The following is a 24,856-nucleotide window of genomic DNA, read 5'->3' on the forward strand; positions in this document are numbered from 1 at the left end:
AGACATTTCGGTATGGAATCTTATCAAATTTCTCACTCTCAAACTAAACCTGTGTTCTCTCTGGTGCCAGTGTGGCATGTTCTTATTTCTGCACAATCACTTTGGCAGAAGGAAGCTTTGTTGTTGTTGTTGTTGTTGTTGTTGTTGTTGTTGTTGGTGGTGGTGGTGGTGGTGGTGGTGGTGGTGGTGGTGTGTGTGTGTGTGTGTGTGTGTGTGTGTGTGTGTGTGTGTGTGCTGGTTCTGGGCCATGAATTCAGGGCCTGGGAGCTATCTTTTACTCAAGGCTACTACTACTCTACCATTGAGTCACAGCTATACTTCTGGCATTTTTGTAGTTCTATGTATAGTCTTTTGAGGAACCTCCATACTGCTTTCCAGAGTGTTGAACAAGTTTACACTCCTGCCAAAAGTGCATTAGTGTTCCCCTTCTGGCCACATCCCCTCCAGCATCTGTTGTTGTTAGAGTTCTTGATTATAGCCATTCTAACTGAGGTGAGACATGGAATCTCAGTATTGTTTTGATTTGCATTTATTTTATGGCCAGAGAAGTTGAGCATTACTTCATGTGTCTATTGGCCTTCTTATTTACTCTTCAGAAAAGTCTCTCTTTAAGTCTTTAGCCAACAGACCTGAGGACCAATGGAATAGAACTGAAGACCCCAAAATGCACCCACAGACCTATAGACACCTAATCTTTGATAAGGGACCCAAAACAATAGGATGGAAGAAAGTCTCTTCAGTAAATGGCACTGGCAAAGTTGGTTAAACACCTGTAGAAAACTAAAGTTAGATCCTTATATATCATCCTGCACCAGAATCAACTCCAAATGGATCAAAGACCTCGAAGTTAAAGCAGGCACCCTAAAAACATGACAGGAAGGAACAGGAGAAACTCTAGGGCTCCTTGGCACAGGCTGAAATTTTCTTAATAAAGACCTAGAAACACAACAAATCAGTGAAAGGTTGGACAAATAGGATTGCATTATACTGCAGAGCTTCTGCATGGCAAAGTACATAGCTAGAAAGATCAGGAGAAAGCCAATGATTGGGAGATCTTCACTAGACATAAAATAGACAAGGGCCTCATACCTAAAATATACTTAGAACTGAAACAGTTAAATGCCCCCAAAACAAATCCTCAAAGAAACAACCACCCCATTAATAAGTGGGATAAATACTTAAAGACAAACATTTATTTTTGACACTCTAAGTTACAAATAACTAGTTTTGTGGTGACTATAGAATAGAAAATACTTGAAAAATACGATCTTTCATGTATGAAGTATCTCTAGAAAAATATAGCTCATGGACGTCTCCTAAGTTTAATTTTCATGCTTACATTTAACAATATTAAACAAGAGCAAAGAGAACCATTTCCACTCATCTTCTAATAAATGAGTTTCCAGTATGAAGGGCATTAGGATCACGTTTAAATTTTAAGTATATATATACTTATATACATATGGTATATATATATATATATATATATATATATATATATACCATATATATATATATATATCATATTTTCTTGATCTATTCACCTACTGAGAGACATCTGGGTTGGTTCCATATCTTAGCTATGGTAAATAATGCAACAACAAACATAGTTGTGCTGGTAGCTTTAGTATGGCCTTGTTTGTGATCATTTGGGGAAATGCCCAAAAATGGGATTGCTGGGTCATAGGGGAGCTCTATTCTATGTGTGTGTGTTTATTCCCTGTTGTCACTCTATTTGATTTTGGTATACTGGATTTTGTATACACGTTTATCTGAATTAGGGAAGGGAAGGGGAACAAAAAAAAAAGGTGAGAAAAAGGATAAAGGGGGAATCAACGCAACAGTGATACAAGACAATATGTTGGAAATGATTTGTACAACTTGGGGGTTTTGGTGGGAGGGAAAATGGGAGAAAAATGAGGGAGGGGGTAACAAGTTGGACAACAAATGTATTCATTACCTTACTTATATCACTATAACCTCTATGAATATCACCTTGACAATAAAATTAAAATTAAAAAGAAATAATTAGTTGTAGGAAGGAGTTTCATTTTAACACATTCATGTATATGTATAATATACCTAGATTGGACTCACCACTTCCAGTCATCCCTTTCTTCCCTCCATCCCCATTCTGATCTCAACAAGTGCCATTGTTCTATTTCCGCACATGTGAATAAAACATATTATTAACTATATGCCTTATCTCTTCTGTTGTATTGTGAAATATTGTATGTTTTCTTTTTTTTAATTTTTAATTTAATTTAATTTTATTTGTGAACATACTGTACAGAGGCGTTACAATCACATGGGCAGGATAATGCGTACTTTCTTACCTGTATGTTTTCTTGATTTCTTTTTAAATTTTTATTTATTTATTTATTTATTTATTTATTTATTTATTTATTTATTTATTTATTTATGTCAGTTGAGGGGCTTGAACTCTGGGCCTGAGCGCTGTCCCTCAGCTCTTCCACTCAAGGCCAGTGTTCTACCACTTGACCAACAGCACCACTTCCAATTTTCTGGTGGTTAATTGGAGGTAAGAGTCTCATGGACTTTCCTTGCCTGGATGGCTTTGAACCGTGATCCTCAGATCTCAGCCTCCAGAGTAGCTAGGATTACAGGAGTGAGGCACTGGTACTCTGCTTTTCTTGATTTGTTTAATACTCAGTATGTATTATTTGATTGTTAAAATATAATTACAAATATAATAAGCATAATAAGTGAACAAATGTCTTCTCCCATTATTAGTAAAAATTCTTACAGCTATGTACCCCCCAGGAGTATTCTTGAATTTTTGATGTTAGGGATTTTTTTAGCTCATGTGTTTCTTTGTCACCTCTACTCCTGTCTTACTATCATTAATCAGCAATGTGCTCATATTCTGTTTGTTTTCCAAGACTGGGACTGGAACTCAGTACCTGATGCTTTTGCTCATTTGCTGGTGCTCTACTGCCTGAGCCATGACTCTAACACGATTATTTTAAATCATTCTATACTTTATATTGCACTGTATTTGCCCATTACACATACATGATACAATATAGTTTCACAGGATAGGCATATACATGATACTTTGCTTAAACTTGTTTTGATTCTGCATGTTTCTTGCTTGTTTGGTTTTAAACCCCCAGAATACACTGCAGTATTGTGAGGATATATACATCCAGTTGAGTGAAGATAATTTTTCTTTCCCTAAAAAAATAAAACTAATTAAAGACATAGTCTTTGATGGTTTTTAAATCATGCTTACATCTATTTCTAGCTCCCTCTGCAATAACTAGAACAAAGAAAATTATTGGAAAATTACAATAACATATTAAAGTGCTCTGTTTAGTGTTTGGAACATATATTTATCATTTTGTATGTATACCCACACATTATTTTATAGCTCATTATTTAGAAGAGTAGATTATCCTTCCCTCAAACAGAATAAACTAATTTATATTTGCCTTCTAACTAGAAACGACTGTTAATAACGTGGAAATGTAATGATCAGAAGTCAAGGATATTTCTCAGGCTCTTTCCATTTTATTCACATAATATTTTTTAGAAATGACTACATTTTAGAGATTTTTTAATATAGGAAACAAGTCATTATAATTTCATGTAATCATACTGCTTTTCTAAATCATTTGATTATGACAGGTCATTTTTTAATCCAGCTAGCTGTTTACATTATATTAATGTGATTAAAACCCAAACTACAAATTTGCAAGCTCTTGATGCTAAAATAATGTCTATCCTTAAAGAGCTCATTTCTTGATTCACCAGTAAAAAAAAAATTAATCAGTTTTTTTTGCCTACATCAATGTTCATTAGCAGCAGGACAGAGATGGGGTTTCACATGTACATAGCATATTTTACCACTGTTTCTAACTTTTCTGCATTGAATTATGTAATATGTAGGGAGTGGGCAGCAAAATACTTATAATAATAGGGCCAGAGTAGAGAGAAAAGGTGAGATCAGGGAAATCAAAGGGAGTAGTAAAGAGCTAGGCAAAAATTAGCAAATCAAATATGCACCTACTCCATAAGGAGATTACAGTGTCTGTAATTGCTGGTTAGGAAGGAAAAGTAGGCGGGTGTGCTGTACTTGCCTCCACCATCAAGTTTAAAGAAAATCTGCCTTAAATCATTTCTATCCCCAGAGTACATACATTACTTTCCTTTTTTAATTACAGGTGAGAAACCAGCTGTACACATCTATGCATGCACACACTATCCTCCTCACTACTATCCTATATTATATTGTCTTATTAGTCAGTTGGTCTCCTTTCTGCATTGCAAATTTAAGATCTAGAACTCACTATTTTTTTTTTATCATTTTTATCTATTGTCTCAAGTACTCAATATAGCAAATAAATGTATACCAATTGCACATTTCAGGCTAACATAAACTTAAATCCTGGAGGCAGTGAAATAAAATAACTTTTCTTAAATGGTTCAAAGAAATGGTAAAAACATTGTGGAAGACTTGTAAAACACTTGAGTATAACTACCCTATGATACACATTTCTTGGATGTTATCCAAAAGATTACACATAAGGATACTGTAAAGAAAAGACCCTTGTACATCCACATATGGACAACTGGAAAATGTAATATATATCACATCATGTAATATAATGTATATATAATGTAATATATACCACATTATGTGTGCATGTTTTATTTAAATATTAGGTTAAATATGTGCTTATATATGTACAAATGAGAAAAACACATTTTACTTATATGTAGAAATAAATATATCATTTAGATAGGTAGATATAGATATAGAGGATAATATGCATATACACACAAATTTATTGACTATGCACGGAGGATTCCAATCATGTAATTTTTGAATAACTAACACAGTTCAACAAAATAAATATCAGAAAGCTGGAATGTGTGTGGATGATGTCAGATTGAAGTTAAGAGGATGGGAGGCAGACAAATGGAGAGAAAATGGTTGGCAAATTTAGTTACAATATTCAATGTACATATGTGAAAATGAAACTGGGTAAATTGAGGAGATGGATTAGGTTGGAAAAGATGGACAGTGTGGAGAATGGTGAAACAGGTGATATTAATCAAGATGCATTATACACAACCTGACATGTTGAATTGAATTCCTACATAAAGATAAAGAGATGATAGCTAGCTAGCTAGAGATAGATAGATAGATAGATAGATAGATAGATAGATAGATAGATAGATATTTACCCAGTTATAGTGGCTCCAAGCTACTACCTCCTAGCAAGCAATTCTAGCTACTCAGGAGACAGAGATCTAAAACTCACAAATTACAGCCAACCTGGGCAGGAATGTTCATAAGACTCTTATCTCTAATTAATCACCCAAAAACCAAAAATTGAGATTCAGCTCCAGTGAGGAAGCACTAGCCTTGAGCACAAAAGCTCAAGATCAGTGCCTAAGTCCTGAATTCAAGTCCCTGGATCATTACAATAAAGAAAAAAACATGTATTTTTTAAATGTTCCAAAATATTAATCAAGTTTGATCTATGACCATATCTCAAATTTTGACACTATCACTGGACTAAAAGAAAATTAGAAATACAAATGATGTCAAATCACATAGGTTCTCTTGATTGCCTTTATTTTATTCCTTCTTTTTTATGGTGAATATTATTGTAGATAGCCTGGAAACTAATTTTTTATTTTAAAAATATGCAGTATCAACCTAATGTAATCCATAGAAACAGGCATTCATATGAATACAAATGTAAATGAGAAGTTATGACATAAATAATCTGTTTAAACATGGCATAGTGACTAGGAGAAACAATGGCTGTGTAGACATATGCAAACTTGGTACCTTCAAACCAATCTTTTGATGATCAGAACTTCATCCTGTTAATTCAAATTCCTAAAAATATTCCTCCTATGGCAGTTTCCTAATAATAACAAACTTAAATTGAGAGTTATGCTCATCAACCTTTACTTCTCTAAAGCAAAGAATATATGAGACCCGATATATGTCCAAATATTCCAGAATGTAATAAAAGGGAGCATTATGCATCATTTAATTTACCTTAGGAAAAGTATAGTTACGTGTAGAACTTAAGATGTGTTCTAATGAAGTGAGGATGTGGGGAGAATGCAGTTATAATATTCAATGCATGGCCTAGGAAACTAGGAAAATTGAGGGGATAAGTTGGGTTGGGAATGACAGGTGAGGCTGATGAATGGGGTGTTTTGATTAAAATGCATTATGCTTATAAACTGGCATGTTGAATTGAAAACTCTTTTTGTATCACTACTTATGTGTGGGACACGTGGTCAGCGAAGATGGTGCTAAGAGGAAGTTGAGTGGGCAGAGCCCGATTTGCTGTAGAGCACATGGGCAGCAAAGATGGCGCTGAGAGGGAGTTGAGTGAGCAGAACCCAATTTGCTTTACCTTCAGTGAGTAACCAGCCCATGGAAGCTTAGGTGCATGATAGGGTGTGACCTTTACAGTGATTGGCTCCTCTTCCTCCCCTCCCATGCCACCCACTCTCTTTTGCTTTAAAAAAGTGCTTGCTGTGTGTTAATAAATGAGTTTGAGTTTTCCTGCTTGACTTGACTCCCCCCTGCATCTGATTGTCTCCAGGGCTAAGGGAGGCTGGGGAATGGGTGTGACCCGACACTTATGATAATAAATTAAAATTTTGTAACAAAATGGAGTTCTAACTAAAGAACTAGATCAAAAGTAAAAGATCACAAGCCTTAAAACACAATTTAATGCAACACAGCTTAGATTGCATATTAACAGCCTTTCTTTACTCAAATGGAAATGACTTGGTACAGGACAAGACAGACATATATTCTTCTCTTTGACTTCACTTGTATGCCTGTGTCAATAATTTTTGTCCAACCATAATAATGTTTCAAATAGTGCCCAAATGAGCCATTGATAAAGGGTGGAGGTGATTCTACACCTGATTTTCTGATTTCAAGGTGTAAAATACTCCTATGTTGTGCTTACAAATGATAGACTGAAATTTGGGCACAATGGAGTAAATATGATGGAACTATTTATCTATAAGATATTTAGGGACAAACTGGAGAGGTTGAGTTCAGGAGTTCAATAGCAACACTTAGATCAGGAACATTTGGACCTTCCATTATTCACATAGTGGCAACTAGCTTGTGATGATCAAACCCAAATCCTTGGATGAGCCAATGATGACAAGTGCGGTGCCCATATGTGGCCTTTCCATGTTGGGATGGCCTTTCCACAACATGACAATCGCCTCTGACTGTGTGAAGACACAAACACTCATAAGAACTTGTAATAATTTTATTTGAAGTCCATGCTTTGCATCAAAGATGAATATTGTATGTTCCTTTTTGACATCACAATTAGTCAAGTGGCACCAATAATGCTTTCAGGAACTAAAATTAAGGTAAGAAGAAATATATCATCAAGCAATTGCTGCCTTGAAATTGCCTGGTATGAACTTTCTAAGGCAATGTCTGAAGTTAATTGCACACTTTTATCCCTCTTTATGAAGAAAGGTAGCAATACCTACAGCAAGTTAATACTTTTGCTTGAGAGCTAAGTAAAAGGAAAATCTTTTTGAACTTGGAAAAAGTATAGCAATTAATTTAGTCAGGATATAAATTAAATGTACTACTAATAGTTAGGCTTTGAATGTAAAAGCTAGAATCACCGTAGAGTAAAAACACTAAAGAACCCATTTGTTTCTTGAATGCATAGACCCACCTTTCCTCGTTTAAATTTAAAATCTGTACCTCCACCTGTGTTTTAATCATAGATTTATAACTTTTGTCATTAATTTGTACAAGATATAGAATATTGTAGAATGTTTAGATTAATAAATAGGCAGACACATAGCTATAATAATAATCAACCTACATTAAATTTGTATTTAGGATAAGAGGTATAAATTTCTTTGTAAGAAACAGAAGCAAAAAAGGATTCTTTCTGTGAAAGTGAATGAGATGCATCCATACTAAATTCCAAATACATGTATGATAAACTTACTGTTTGCTTTTTAACTTGCCTCTTACATCCAAGAGGTTGCAATATATTTCCCTTTTAGTTTCCCTACGCTGAAGGAACCCAAGAGGTAATTTTCTATTTTTTCTGATTCTTTTATGGAAGGTCTGTGCTGCTATTCTTTCTTAGCATTTCTCAAAATTCTTCCTCATGGCTTATATGTATGTGCTTTACCATTTCTTTGATCTTGAAAAAGAATACATTCTCCCAAATAGGCAAGCGACACAAACATTGAAGAAAATCAGTGATTTTTGCCACAGAAATTGCTATAGAAAATCTATCTTAAAAATTGATTTTATGGGAAAAAAATGAAGGAATTTATTTTTATTTCTTGGTTAATGCTATATTCACATTTTTAAAAATCAGCTAATGTAGGACATTAAATAAACAGCTACAAATTTCTATGTTTAAAACATACAGAATAATCATTACAAGTAGTTTCTGTTACATGTTCAATAACTAATATAATAGTCCATATCTTTAAATATATTCAGTGCTTGAAAAATATGATATGATCAGATAATATACTCTTTTAAAGTTAAATTTATGGATGGATGTGTTAACTAACATTATTGTGGAAGCATTAATTATATTACTCTTTAATTTTATAAATGACAGTCACATATTAAAAAAACATCAGAAAATGAATTCTAATCTCAAATATATAACACATTGACTTGATGGAAGACATTGAATCACTGTTTCTTGATATAAAATATGTGCTACTAACCAGAACAAAAATAGAAATACATATGCATGGGCCTGTACACACTCACACTCACATTCACATATACAAAGACACAGATGTCTGTTAGTCATTTTATACTGCTATGACAAAATACTTGAAAAATCAATTTGATGTAGGAAGAATTTATTTGACTTACAATTTTGGAGATTACTGATCATATTCACCTACTTCCATTGTTTCAGGGTAATTGTGGAAAAGAATACTATACAGCAATGTCCTAGAGCCACGTTAGAGCAAAGCTGTTCCACCTCATGGGAGGGGAGGAGAGAAGAGAGGCAGGAGAGAGAAAGAGAGAGAGTGACAGAGAGAGACAGAGAGAGAGGAAAAGGGAGGGGGAGTGTTAGAGAGATTGTGTGTGTATGGGAGAGATAGAGAGAGACAGAGAGACAGAAAGACAGAAAGATGGCGAGATGGAGAGAAACAGAGAAAAGAGAGGTTAGGGAGCATTCAAGGTCCAGCCCTGAATAATATTGCTCTGTGTGTGTGTGTGTGTGTGTGTGTGTGTGTGTGTGTGTGTGTGTGTGTGTGTGTGTGTGTGTGTGTGTGCATACATTCCTTCTTTTAGATATGCATCTTTTTTCCCCCTAGGTTGTGGGGCTTGAACTCCCGCCTAGGGCGCTGTCCCTCAGCTCTTCAGCTCAAGGCGAGCCCTCTACCACTTGAGCCACAGCACCACTTCCGGTTTTCTAGTGGTTTATTGGAGATAAGAGTCTTGCTGACTTTCCTTGCCTGGGATGACTTTGAACCGTGATCTTCAGATCTCAGCCTCCTGAGTAGCTAGGATTACAGGCCTGAGCCACCGGCGCTGGGCCCTAGATATGCATCTTTACAAGAGTTAGTTCAATACTAATCCTGGGCCTTGACTATTAAATATGGACAGATACAATCTCATTTCAGGCTTGGGAAATTCATAGACTGACTCTTTTGCTGATGGCCAGGATTGAAAACTAACTCAAGGAAAAGCAGAGACAAGAGATTAAGACTAAATTCTAATACTCTAACTTGATTCTCCAAAGAAAATTGTTAGGAAAGCTTTTCACCTACTGCATTTTTAATTATAGGAATCATTTTCTTTTGTTTTGCTCAAAAGCTAACCCAAGTTGTTGTGTGTTTTGTATCATATCTATTAAATAGTCTTTATTTAAATAAATAAAAAAGAATTTGATTACATAGATAGATAGATAGATAGATAGATATTTTTAGTTTTATGAGGAACCTCCAGGCTGGTTTTTATAAAAACTTCATTTATTTATATTTCCACCATCAGTGTGTTAGAGTTCCTCCTGCCACATCCTAGTCAGCATTTGTTAATATTCCTGATGTCTACTATACTGACTAGGGTAAGTTAGAATCTCAATTTTATTTTCATTTCCTTTATATCTAAGTATGTTTAATAGTTCTTTATATATTTATTGGACCTTTGTACTTCTTTTAAGAAGTCTGTTTAATTAATTTTACTACTTCTGAACAAAATTATTTGTTCCTTCAGTATTTAATTTCTAGATCTGCTTATAGTGGATATTAATCTATTGTCAGGTAAATATTTGACAAATATTTTCTATTTTGTAGGCTTGTGAAATTTTTTAAAGTTTTCAAGAATTTACTGCTACAGTTATTGGCATATTCCATAGAAATGTATCAAGCTCATAACACAACTGTTATCAATTCAACTATCACTTCCCCTTAAGATGTTTATAATTATTATTATCATTATCATTATCAATATTAAAATTATTTGTTCTGGCCCTTGGGCTTGAATTCAAAGCCTAGGCAATGTCCCTCAAATTTTTTGCTCAATGTTAGCACTTTACCACTTAAGACACAGTTCTACTTTGAGGGGTTTGATGGGTAATTGGAAATGAATCTCATGGACTTTCTTGCCTAGGCTGTCTTTGAACCAGGATCCTCAGATCTCAGTCTCCTGAGTAGACAGGATTATAAGTGTCAGCCACTTGTACAATCTCTTTTAAGGGTATTTAACAAAAAAATACCTGGCTATTATTTTTTATTTGTATCTGATTCTTTTTATTGTCACTCTCTTTGACTACTCAGTTACAACTTGATCCTAGGTGAATATCAATCTAAATATCAGTAGCCTGTTTCTTGAGTCTTTATGCTAGTGTGTGTGTGTGTGTGTGTGTGTGTGTGTGTGTGTGTGTGTGTGCATGCATGTGTGTGAGTGCGCATGTGCATGTGCCAGCAAATAAACCAATGTCTTGTCCTGTTTCTTCTCTTGTAATGAATGGTAGTTAAAACTGTTCTTTGTTTATTATTAATGACTAAACATTTGCATTTTCTTCCTCTTTTTCATAATATCCTGAGCAGGACTTTAATATAAAAAGGTGATTGTGGCGAGCATATGTTGTATCATACTGAGTAGCTGACATTAAAATATGCTCTTCTATTTATTTTTTATTCCTAATAAGTCTTTTATTGGTTTAGACCTATGATTGAAACATGTAATTTTGACAGCACCCAGAGTTAAGCCAGAGTTTATAAAGGGCAAAGAAGTCTGAAAGAGAGTTGAGTACCCTTACTACTCATATCAGCCCCATTATGTTTCCCAGGTCACCCATAATTCTGACCTTCTACATGTATGTGTGTGCAAGTTCCCATTACCCTTTGGTCTGCTATTTCATTAGCACAACACAGTATTTAGAGAAGTACTACTTTCAATAACTAAATTCAATACAATAAGACTAACCAATAGAATAGGCATACAGGATGAGGTTTAGGAAGCTCTCTTATTCAAAGCTTTGTATCCTCCTCCATGAAACCAGAATGTGTATGACTATCCAAGCATCCTGGTCTGGAGTAATATGCACAGATTATTGTCCTGTGTCCAGGGGTCTTACTGAGGTTTTGTTACACAGACCTGATGGTCAAATACATTTGACTAATCTTCAGCTCTCTTTATCTTGACAGTCAAACTGATATCACATTATTTTTCTTTCTAATATATCCATTCTCCATTATGAATCATTTAGTAAGCATTAATTCAGTTGTGGTCCCAGATGCCCTCTTAAACAATAAATATGTCACTCAGAAATTTGAAATTTTCACAATCAAAACAAAGAAATATTCATTAGAAACACAAAAGAGTGATTTGATTTAACTCCATCTGCATGAATTCATTGGAATCTATGCAAGAGTAATGTGTTTGAATGTCAAAGAAATGTGAAATTCATTGTGCAATGTTAAATTTTAAATATTTATTTCCTTTTTAGACAAGAGAGAATTAGAAGGCATTTGTTACATTTTAGGGTGCAAAGGTTAAGCTAGTAGCTTGCTGTTCTTACAGTAGATGTTGGGAGAGAATTTCATTGTCCTTGGAGGCTTATCTGAGCTCTTGATGGTGTGCCACACAACTGCAGACTTGAGTTCTGTATTTTGACACATTTCAATGTTTTAACTTAAAAGCAAATTAATATTCATGTCTTTTTATTAGTACAAAGGATGTGAGCCCACTATTTCATCAATTCCCTTCCATCTAACAGTTTTAATTTTGCTGGATGTTAATCAGTTGATATAAGTCAATGTTTCTGATTTTACTTTGTACTAATGAAGCTGGAGAAGTAAAAAAAAATCGATAATATTGATCAAGCTTCTTTTCCTAAAATACTAAAAATGTATTGCTGGTTTGTAGCTTTAATAACCCAGAGCTCTAATATCTAATCATTATATGTGTTTCTGCATAGCACTGAAAGAGTTCTCTTTTTCTATAAGGACTGTAGTGATTGCATTCTTTTCTGTGCTGTGGGAGAGAAATGCAGGTGATGGAATTTTTCCTAAAAGTGATTTCTCCTAGGAGAAGAGCCTTTTCTGAATTCAAGATTTTAAAGTGGCTATTACAAAAAAAGTGATACTAAGTTACTAGTATATTTTTAAACAAATTTCTGGCAGCTTTCATTTTTATTGTCTTCCAAACCCCAACCTCATGGCTGCTCCTCTTTCTACGCTGTCTCTTTTAGTTATATTTGCTTTCAACTGTTCCTAAATATACTTTCCAGCCAGTATCATTTATTCATAAAGGTTTTTCTTTTTAAATGTCTATTTGCTTCTTTCTGTCTGTGATGACCATGTAGGATAAAATTTAAAAAACAAAACAAAACTATGCTGTTGCCTATCAGAAATAAAATAAATGGGGAATTTCACAGGGGAAAAAATCAGTTTAGCTATGACAATAAAGATATATGCATATATAGTATAACTTTTCATAGGGATGACATTTAAATTAGTAAATTTTTGAGTAAAAATTGTACCCTTCATCATATGGATATGTTTCATCTAATCAATCCAATATTTTCAATGCAAAGAATGAAGTCACTTGAGGAAGAAGAAATTCTGCCTTCAGATTGCTTTTGGACCTGTGTTGCCACATGACTCTTGCTTAGGTCCCTCGACTATTATCTTGCCAAGCAGATTCAACACTCTCCAGAATAATTCAGGAGCCAATTCATTAAAATAACCATCTAATCTTATACCCACTCTATCATTCTGTTTATCTGGGCAGTTCTGATTAATACAGTGTGTAGGTTAATTCCTTATTTCCTTCTTAGAATATCTATGGAAATGGATATACTATTCAAAAATTCAGATCACATAAAACCTCAACATATAGAAGACAATCACATGCTATACACCATTAAGTCTGTGTTGTGTATTTAACTATTATCATTGTATTCCATCTACAGATAATTTCTATTAGAAAAATAAACAACATACTTGTAGAAAACATGACATTTAATCTAGAAAAAATACAGCACAGCTATACTAGTAAAAGCATAGACACAGAATTAAATCTATAAAGCAATAATGACATTTCTAATAGTGACAAAACCTGCCATGAATTCATAAGTAGTACTAGCACAATTTTCTATCCTTGATCCGTTCACTTGGATTATCTGAAGCACCTCATTGTCTGCCAGATGTCAGATGTATTTTTAATTGGGCACTAATGGAGTAATATATACATATGTAAACCATTTAAATTGTGTTCCAGTTTGCAAGGACATCTGTGAGGTGGAAAGTGAAAATCCTTGATCTTTGCCAGATGTTACAAATTATAAAACCATAAAATATGAGACTCAGGTACTCAGAATGACACCATTTAAAACAAGAGAGGGTGCTATTAAGAAAGTTAAAGAAGACATTTGCTCTACTAAGTGAAAAATAAGTCATTTCTTTTCCTCCAGGTTTTCTCTGATGTTTTATTTTTATATTGCTTAAATGTCTTATGAAATATTCAACAACTGTCTAAGTAACTGACATGCCCCAAACAGATTTTGGAATATAATTGGAAAACAAATGTGGGTTTTGGATCAAATGATTTCAACAATCATTGCACAATAGCATACAATTTTTAAATTTATGGGTTGATGTTTAATAATTATATATTTATGGAATATAATGTGAATTTTTAATTCACCTATACATTATGTACCGTAAAAATGGTTAGGGTAGTATCTACAACATTGTTTATCATTTGTGTTGAGAACATTCAAAATTTTCTTGCTGTTTTGAAATAATGCATTATGTTTAACTATTGTTATCTTACTGTATAAAAGATATTAATAGTCTTTCTGGAAAGACATACCATCCTATACAAAGAATTTCAAGTGTACCAAATTTCAAAATGTCTTTTTTTCTAACTTGAATATTATTTACTGGTGCTGAGCCAAGTGACATGAGAAATTCTCACTTTATTCATCTGTGCACACCCAAATTTCCATTCCCCTTTGTTTTATTGTACTTTAATTTTCTTTGTTTTTTATTATTTTTGGCAAAGGAAATTTAGTAAATTTAAAACCAATATTAAAGGCAGAAAATGAAGCATATTATCTTTTTACTTACCCAGTTTTCTTATTTCTCTATCTTTCTAATACATATAAGTGTGTTTTTAGCGGGTAATAATTTACTTGTTTTATTACTTTATGTAGCCAATATTGTTACTTCATCATAATTAGGTGAGGAATGACCTTTATCTATTGATTGATTTGCTTGTTACTAGTATTTTATGTTGGACAACCAGCTCCTGTTAGTTATTTTGCAGTTCCAGTCTCATGGACTTTTCTTCTTGTGCTAGCATTGAGCAGTAACCCTCCAGATTTTAGCCTACTGAGTAATTAGGATTACAGGTGGGAGCTACAAACATTTGACACCTATTTAATGTCTACAAACTGAACTCTGGGCCTGGGACCTGTCCCTCAGCTCTTTAGCTAAAGGCTAGCAGTTTGCCACTTAGTCACAGTGCCACTTCTGGCTTTTTCTGCTTATGTGGTGCTGAGGAAGCAAACCCAGGGCCTCATGCATGCAAGGCAAGCACTCTAGCACTAAGCCACATTCCTAGCCCCAAAGATAGTATTTTTTTTAACTATATAAGCTTTAGTGTATTTGTAAATTATATGTTTCTAGGAATAATTTCAATGTTTTTAAAGTATAAAAGAATATACAATGTAAAGGATATATCTGGATAGAATAGAGTTAATAGGGGTTAAATTTTTCAAAGATAAAACAAACATTTCATGTTTCTCTCACTTATTTCTTTATATTTATAAAATGTATTAAAATTCTATTAATTTTAGTTTACATAATTATGGCATTATTTGAAAGAATTTAAAATATTACAGTAGATAAAAGGAAATATGTGAAAAATATTGTTCACTTCTTTTTTTCTGTAAGTCATAGGGCTTGAACTCAAGTCCTGGGTGTTGTCCTCGGGCTTCTTCTCTCAAAGCAATGCTCTACCACTTTAAGCCACAGAGCCACTTCCTGTTTTCTTGAGGTTAATTGGAGATAAAAGGCTCATAGAATTTCCTGACTGGGCTGGCTTTGAACTACTATCTTCAGATCTCAGACTTTGGAGTAAGCTAGGATAACAGGCATGAGCCACTAGTGCCAGCTTTCACATTTTTTTATTAGTGTCAACAATTTTTTCTTTGCAAATGGTACAGATTAAGCAAATGTTATGAACTTCTCAACACTGAATCCACTCTTCTTCACATAAATACAGATCATTTTAAACTAAAACAATGTGGTATATGGAAAGCTTTGTGGCCTAAAATGTGGTCTATTTTAGAAAATGTTCCATGTGCTGCTGAGAAAAACCTGTAGATGCTGCTGGGTGAAATGTTCGGTAGATGTCTGTTAAATCTAGTTGATCTATGCAGCTGTTTAGATCTGTGGTTTCTCTGTTGAGTTTTTGCCGAGTTGATCTATCTAGTGGGGAGAGTGGTGTGTTAAAATCCCCAACAATTAATGTCTTTGGATCTATGTGGGATTTGAGGGAAAGTAGTGTTTCTTGGATAAATTTGGGTGCTCCATTGTTTAGCGAATAGATATTTAGAATTGTAATATCCTCCTGAAGGAGAGATCCTTTAATTAGTATGTAGCGACCTTCTTTATCTCTTCTCATGAATTTTAATTTGAAGTCTATTTTATCTGATATTAGGATTGCAACTCCCGCCTGGTTATGGGGGCCGTTTGCTTGGTAGATTTTGTTCTAGCCTTTAACATTGAAAATGTGTTTGTTTTTACGGGCAAGATGTGACTCCTGAAGGCAGCAGATAGAAGGATCTTGATTTTTAATCCAACTAGATAGTCTGTCGTTTAATTGGAGAGTTCAGTCCGTTAACGTTAAGAGATAGGACTGAGAGGTATTTGGGAGTTCCTGCCATGTTATTCACCTTCTTGGGGGCTGTGAAAACTGGGTTCTTCTTATGGTTCTTGGATTCTCAGTTTGGGTGCAGTTTGTTGGCCTTTATTGTGGTCTTGTTGGTTTTCTATGTGTAGGACATCTTTAAGAATCTTTTGTAGGGCTGGTTTGGTGGAGATGTATTGTTTCAATTTTTCTTTGCTATGGAAGGATTTTATTTGGCCTTCAGTTATGAAGGAGAGTTTAGCTGGGTACAGTATTCTTGGTTGATAGTTGTTTGATTTTATGGCATGGCATACATCATTCCAGGCTCTTCTTGCTTTGATTGTCTCTGCTGAGAAATCTGAGGTGATTCTAATTGGTTTCCCTTTATAGGTGATTGATCTTTTCTCCTTGACAGCTTTAAGGATCTTTTCCTTGGTCTGAGTTGATCCTGTGGGGATTATAATGTGAAGGTGGGATGTCCTATTCTGGTCTGGTCTATTTGGGGTTCTAAAAGCTTCTTTTATCTGAATAGGCCTATCTTTTTGCATGTTTGGGAAGTTCTCTGCTAGGATCCTGTTAAACAAATTTCCTAGACCATTAACTTCTGTTTCTAGGTGCTCCTCTACACCCATCATCCTTAGATAATGTCTTCCAAGTGTTGGATAGATCTATCATATTTCTTGGACTTGTCTTGGATGGTTGTATGTTCTTTCTCTATAATATCTAGGCTGTCTTCAATCCCTGAGATTTGATCTTCTGCATGGTCTAACCTGCTGTCAAGACTTTCTACTTTGTTTTTTATCTCTTTTCCGTCTAATTGGTCAGCTTTGATGGCTTCAAATTCTTTGTTGAAGCTTTGTTTTAGATCTTGTATGAACTTCTTTACTTCCTTAATTTGGTGTTCAGTGTTTGTTCTCAAATCACTTAGTTGATTGGTTATGGTTTCCTTGGACTCCCATTCCTTCTGTTGTGTTTCATTCAGCATTCCCTTTGTGGTCTCCCTGACTTCCTTCAGCTCTTTGTTAATGGATTCCATGAATGCCTTTAGTGATCTTTGTTTATTCTCTTCCTGCTCTCTCAATTCCTGTATTACTCTTTGATTAGCTTCCTCCCATTCGTGGGATTCCTGTAGTTCTCTTTGAGTGTTCTCTGCCTGCTCACACCATTCCTGCCTTTCTCTTTGAGTATTCTCAAGCTGCTCATGCAAATCCTGTAGGTTAATTAAAAAATATTTTTCTGGTCCATTCATGATAGCTGAAAAATCAAACTAATTAGGTCCACTACAATTTATGCTTACAACTTCAAAACAACAAATTCTATGAACGTTTATAAATTAAAATGGGCTATATCTCCAGCGCTGTTCTTTCTACTAAGGATTGTTTTGCTGTTCAGGGTCTTTTATTGTTCCATATGACTTTTTGGATTGCTTCTTCTATTTTAGACATCACATTGAATTTGTAGATAGACTTTGGCAATCCAGGAGCTGGGAGGTTTTTCCACTTTCTTAGTTCTGCTTTAATTTCCTTGAAAAGGTTTTTAAAGTTTTTGTCATACAGATCCTTCACCTCTTTTGTTACGTTAACTCCTAAGTATTATATTTTTTCTGGGGCTATTACAAAAGGGGTTGCTTTCCTAATTTCAGCTGTGCTTTTCTCATTATTGGCATACAGGAAAGCCATTGTTTTCTGAGGGTTAATTTTGTACCCTGCTACTTTGCCAAAGTTTCCGATCAGCTCAAGTAACTTGGGGGTGGAGTACATGGGGTTCTTTAAATACAAGATCATGTCATCTGCAAAGAGGGAGAGTTTTACTTCATCCTTCCCTATTTGGATCCCCTTTATGTTTACATCTTGTCTTATTGCTGTAGCTAGGCATTCTAATACTAGGCTGACGAGGAGTGGGGAGAGTGGACATCCTTGTCTCGTTCCTGAATTTAGAAGAAATGCCTTTAGTTTTTCGCCATTAAGTATAATGCTGGCTGTAGGTTTGTCATATACAGCCTTTATTATATTGAAGAATGCTCCATGGATTTCTAGTTTTTCCAGAGCCTTCATCATTAAGCTGTGTTGGATCTTGTGAAATGCTTTTTCTGCATCTATTGAGATAACCACGTGGTTCTTCTCCTTGCTCTTGTTATGTGATTAATAATATTGTTTTATATATATTGAACTAGCTTTGCATTCCTGAAATGAATCCTGTTTGATCGTGGTGTATGATTCTTTTGATGAGTTGTTGAAGTTGATTGACCTAGATTTTGTTGAGAAGTTTTGCATCGATATTCATCAAAGAAATGGGTCTACAGTTCTCTTTCTTTGATGAGTCCCTGCCTGGTTTTGGGATGAGGGTTATGCTGGCTTCATAAAAAGAATGTGGTCGTGAATTTTTGCTTTCAGTTTCATTAAAGAGATGGAGGAGTATTGGTTTGAGTTCTGCTTTGAAGGCCTTGTATAATTCAGCTATAAATCCATCTGGTCCTGGACTTTTCTTGGGTGGGAGGACTTTTATTGCTGCTTCTATTTTGATGCTTGATATGTGTCTGTTAAGTTGTTTTAAATCATCTTGGTTTATTTGGGCATGTCAATATTTGCTAGAAATTTGTCCATATCTTTCAGATGCTCAAACTTATTAGCATAAAGGTTTGAGAAGTATCCCCTTATGATATTCTGAATCTTGGCTGTTTCTGTAGTGAAGTTTCCATTCCCATCTCTGGGTTTGTTTATTTGGGTGTGTTCTCTTCTTTTTCTCATAAGATTTGCTAAGGGTCTGTCAATTTTGTTAATTTTTTTTGAAGAACTCACTCTTTGTTTTGTTAACTCTATAGTTTTTCTGAACTCTAATTAATTTAATTCAGATTTATTTTTAATTATTTGTTTCTGTTTACTGGATTGGGGTTTAGCTTGCTGTTATTTTTCAAGAAGCTTTAGGTGCCTCATTAAATTGTTTCAGATCTTTCCAATTTGTTGATGTAGGAACTCAGAGCTATAAACTTGCCTCTGAGTTCTGCCTTTGATGTGTCCCAGAGGAGCTGGCAATTTGTGTGATCATTTTTGTCGAATATCATCAACATTTGTATTTCCTTTCTAATCTCTTCCATGACTCACTGGTGGTTCAACAGTGTGTTGTTCAGCCTCCATGTGTTACAAGATTCCCTTTGGTGGCTTTTGGTGTTGAATTCTAATTTTATTCCCTTGTGGTCTGAGAGAATGCAGGGTATAATTTCAATGTTTCTGAATCAATTCCAAATGTCAAACTCTACTACAATGCCATAGTAATCAAAACAGCTTGGGACTTGTACCAGAACAGACCTGAGGACCAATGGAATAGGACTGAAGACCCAGAAATGAATTCACAGACCTATAGCCACCTAATCTTTGACAAGGGAGCTAAAGAAATAGAATGGAAGAAAGACAGCCTTTTCAGTATATGGTGCTGGCAAAATTGGTTAAACACTTGTGGAAAACTAAAACGAGATCCATATATATCCCCCTGCACCAGAATCAACTCAACTCCAAATGGATCAAAGACCTCGAAATAAAAGCAGACTCCATTAAAACATTACAGGAAAGAATAGGAGAAGCTCTAGGGCTTCTTGGCACAGGCTGAAATGTTCTTTTTCTTTTTCTTTCTTTTTTATTGTGAAAATACTGTACAGAGGGGTTACAATAACATGGGCAAGATAATGAGTACATTTTTTATCAAGCATTGTAGCCTCCTCCTTTGTTCCCCCTTCTCATTGCTTCCCATCCTCCCCCGTCCCCCCACCCAATCCTCCTCCCCTACCCCACCAAAGTTGTAAAGTTCGTTTTCGACATAATGACTTATACATCTCATTGCTGCAATGGGTTCACCTGTATCCCTATTTAAGCGATTTGTTTTTTCCCTTGCCCTCCACAAATTATACCGACATCAAATACAGTGAAAGCAGGAGTTATACCATGGGAGAGGGACATACAAAGCAACAAAGAAATAATCTTATATATGTATTAGAAACAATTGCATGAAAGAAAAAAAACATTTGAATACATACCTTAGGGTTCATTTCCCTAACATCAACCTTTTCTGCTTCACTCAGACATGTACAAGTTATTGCAAATAAGGGAAACCATGGGACCTATGTAAAAATATGGAACGCTTCACGAATTTGTGTGTCATCCTTGTGCAGGGACCATACTAATCTTCTCTGTATCGTTCCAATTTTAGTATATGTGCTGCCGAAGCAAGCACTGAAATTTTCTTAATAGAGGCACAGAAGCACAACAAATCAAAGAAAGGTTGGATAAATGGGACTGCATGAAACTGCAGAGCTTCTGCATGGCAAAGGACATAGCTAGCAAGATCAACAGAAAGCCCACGGACTGGGAGAAGATCTTCACTAGCCATACAATGGACAAGGGTCTCATATCTAAAATATACTTAAAACTCAAAAAAACTAAATCCTCCAACAACAAATCCTCAAAGAAACAACTGCCTGATTAACAACTAAAGACTTAAAGAGAGACTTCTCTGAAGAGGAAATAAGAATGGCCAATAGACACATGAAGAAATGCTCAACCTCTCTAGCCATAAAAGAAATGCAAATCAAGACAACAATGAGATTCCACCTCACCCCAGCTAGAATAGCTATAATCAAGAAATCTAATAACAACAGATGCTGGAGGGGATATGGCCAAAAGGGAACCCTATTCCATTGTTGGTGGGAGTGTAAACTTGTTCAACTACTCTGGAAAGCAGTATGGAGGTTCCTCAAAAGACTCTACATAGAGCTCCCTTATGACCCAGCAATCCGACTTTTGGGCATTTACCCAAAGGATCACAAACAAGGTCATACCAAAGCTATCAGTACAACCATGTTTATCATAGCATTATTCACCATAGCTAAGATATGGAACCAACCCAGATGCCCCTCAGTAGATGAATGAATCAAGAATATGATACACACACACACACACACACACACACACACACACACACACACACACACACACACACACACACACACAATGGAATTCTATGCCTCCATCAGAAAAAAAAATGATATTGCCTCTTTTGTTAGGAAATGGAAAGACTTGGAAAAAATCATATTAAGTGAAGTAAGCCAGGCCCAAAGAAACATAGCTCCCATGGTTTCCCTTGTTTGCAGTGACTAGTACATGTCTAGGACAATCAGAGTAGGTCAAAGGCTATGTACATACGACCATATGAGATAATGTTAAGCAAAATGTACCCCAAGACAGAGACACAAGAGGTTTTTTGTTGTTGTTTTTTCTTTTTCTTGCTAGTGTTTTTAATGTACTTACAACACACTATGTGATTCTTTTGTTTCTATTGTATGTTCTCTCCCATGGTATAATCCCTGCTTTCATTGGATTTGATGCTGGTGATCTGCACCTTGTGTGTGTGTGTGTGTGTGTGTGTATGTATGTATATCTATCTATCTATCTATCTATCTATCTATCTATCTATCTATCTATCTATCTATCTATCTATCTACCTATCTCTCTCTCTCTCTCTCCCTCTCTCTCTCTCTCTCTCTCTCTCTCTCTCTCTCTCTATATATATATATATATATATATATATATATATATATTTATAATTTGGGGATTAGAAGGGATATTGCCAAATGCTTAAATGAGGATGCAGGGTGACCCATTGTGACGATGAGATGTACAGGACACTATATTGAAAATGAACTTTACAATGTCAGGGTGGGGGGCGGGAGGAGTTGGGGAGATAGGGAGGGAAGTGATGATAGGGGGAAAATAAAGGAGGAGGTAATGATGCTCGCTATGAAATGTACTCATTACCCTACTCATGTAACTGTAACCCCTCTGTACAACATTTATACAATAAAAAATTAATAAAAATGGGCTATATCTCTCTGAAGATTGGTAGTCTTTCACCTCCAACTGATAAAGAATTGCATTTCATGTAACATTTGTTCATTCCCCCCGCCTTTTTGTGTTACTAGAAATTAAATCCAAGTCCTTGTACATGCTAGGCAAGCACTCTACCATTTGAGACATACTCCAGCCTTTTTGTATTTGTATTTTTATAAGACCTGGTTAAGTTAGCTCAGTCAGGTCTGGAACTCTCAATATTCGTGCCTCTACCTCTAAGCAGAGATTGTGAGTTCGAAGCTAACCTCAGCTACGTAGCAAGACTATCTTTAAAAAATCAACAATATAAAGCAAGTATAGTCAGATTCATGTGGCTCATGCCTATAATTTTAGCTATTCAGGAGGTTGAGACTTGAGGATCTTGGTTCAAAGCCAGCCCAGGCAAAAGTATTTGAAACTTAATCTTCAATTAACAAGCAAAAAGCTGGGCTAGAAATGTCTCAAGTGGTACAGTACCAAATGTGTGCAAGAAAGTCAAGCAAAAGCATGAGGTCCCTAGTTCAAGCCGTGGTACTAGCCAACAAAACAAAATAATATAAAACAAATGCAAAAGTCTATCAAATAAAAGCATCTCCAATCTGTCAGTTTAAGGTGTATCTTTGGAGATTAAACTTTCTCTGCTTCATATATGAGAGAACTGGTTGAAAGTATGTGTGCCAAATGCCTTCCTCTACCTCCTTTCCTACTGTGAAATGTCCTTTGTACTGCTCCTCTTAGTGGTTAATTTCTCTACCTGGGGTCTAGATATTCCCCTTGCTATAGTGGCCATCTATCCTCCTCATGCAGAGGCTGGGAGCAGAAAGGGGGAGGGGTTTTCTTACATCTTTAGTCTCTGTTTCACTCTATAGGCTAAACCATTCATCTACTTCTCTTTCTCAGCTCTATAAAGTTATCTAGTTCTGGCCCTTAATATCCAATTCTTGTAATCCACTTTCTGATCAACATGTCTTATTGCTTCTTTCTCAGAAGCAATCGGCTAATTCTACTTTAAAAAATACAAACTACAGTTAGCCATCTGTGGGTACTGTTTCAGTAAAAAAAAAAATCCAAAATATATTTAAAACAATTAACTGGGTGCTGCTGGTGGCTTATTCCTGTAATCCCAGTGTCATGATTCAAGGCTAGCCAGGTAGGAAAGCTTGTTATACTTGTATCTTCAATTAACCACTAAAAAGCTGGAAGTGGAGTGTGGCTAAGGTGGTAGAGTGCTAGCCTTGAGAACAAAAGCTCAAGGACAGTGCCCATACCCTAAATTCAAGCCCCAGGACTGGCACAAAAACAAAAACAAACCCCAAACAATTGGCATTCATATACCATATTATTTCCTCATTTAAAATGCATAATAATTTTAGCATATTTATAGAGCTTTACAAGTATCACCACCGTGCAGCTCAGAACATTTTTGTCACCCCCAAAAGAAACCATCTGCCCATTAGCAGTCATTAAACCCCCACTTCTTCAACCACAAGCCCCTGGCAGCCACTAACCTATTTTCTGTCTCTACAGATTTAGCTACTTTTGACCTTTCATGTAAGTAGAACCACACAATATATAGTCTTTTGTGTCTGGTTTCTGTCACTTAGCATTAGTTTCTAAGATTCATTTGTGTTATGGCTTGTATCTATCCCTACTTTCCTCCCTCCCTCCCTCCCTTTCTTCCTTTTGCCAGAAGTTGGGCATGACCTTAGGACCTCACACTTGCTTGGCTTGCTTGCTCACAGCTGGTCCTCTATTCCTTGAGCCTTGCCTCTATTCCAATATTTTGCCAGTTGTTTTGGATATGGAATCTGCCTGGGATGGCTTGAAAACAAGATCATTCTGATCTTAGTCTCCTGAGTAACTAGGATTACAGGGATGAGCTACCAGCACCTGACTATTTCTTCTTAATATTTTGTTGTATGTATATGCCACATTTTGTTTATGTACTCATCTGTTAATGAACATTCGGGTTAGTTCCAGTTTGGGGCTAATATGAATAATGTTGCTATGTACCTCTGTGTGCAAGTTTTGGAGTGAACACTTTTTCAATTGTCTTGGGTTTACATACTTAGGATTAGAATTGCCAGGTCATATGTTAACTATGTTTAACCATTTGAGGAATTGACAGGGAGTTTTAGAGGGTTCAAAAATTTTCAACATTATCACCAGCACTTATTTTTTGTCTTTTAAAAAATTATAGTCATTCTCATGGGTGTGGTGTGGTTCTTCATTCTGTCAACCCTAGAGGCCTTGGGTCTCCTGCCTTAGACCAGCATTCTACTGCTGAGGTGTTACACCCCATCTCTCAATGAGGTCTTGATTTGCATTTTAGTGACTAGAAGTCGTGTCTTTTCTCGTGTTCATGGCCATTTGTACATCTTCTTTAAAGCAATGTCAATGTCAGACTTTTACCCACTTTTCCATTGGGCTACCTTTTTTAAAATATTGAGCTGTAAGATTCTTAACATATTCTAGATTCATCCTTTATCAGAGCTATGATTTGCAAGTATTTATTATCATATTGTGAGTTATCTACATTTTCTTGATAGTGTCCTTTACAATGCAAAAGTTTAAAATT

General features: G+C 35.4%; 1 non-coding gene across 1 annotated transcript; it reads right to left on the reverse strand.

Moving 5' to 3' along the window:
- Nucleotides 1-20,519: 20,519 nt before the first annotated feature.
- Nucleotides 20,520-20,626, reverse strand: LOC138840618 (U6 spliceosomal RNA). Its single transcript, XR_011376170.1, has one exon. It is a non-coding gene; the product is annotated as a U6 spliceosomal RNA (small nuclear RNA).
- Between the last annotated feature and the right edge of the window lie 4,230 nt (nt 20,627-24,856).

This window comes from Dipodomys merriami, unplaced genomic scaffold (assembly GCF_024711535.1).
Source record: "Dipodomys merriami isolate MVZ:Mamm:240054 unplaced genomic scaffold, mDipMer1.0.p SCAF_3, whole genome shotgun sequence".
Lineage (NCBI taxonomy): Eukaryota > Metazoa > Chordata > Mammalia > Rodentia > Heteromyidae > Dipodomys > Dipodomys merriami.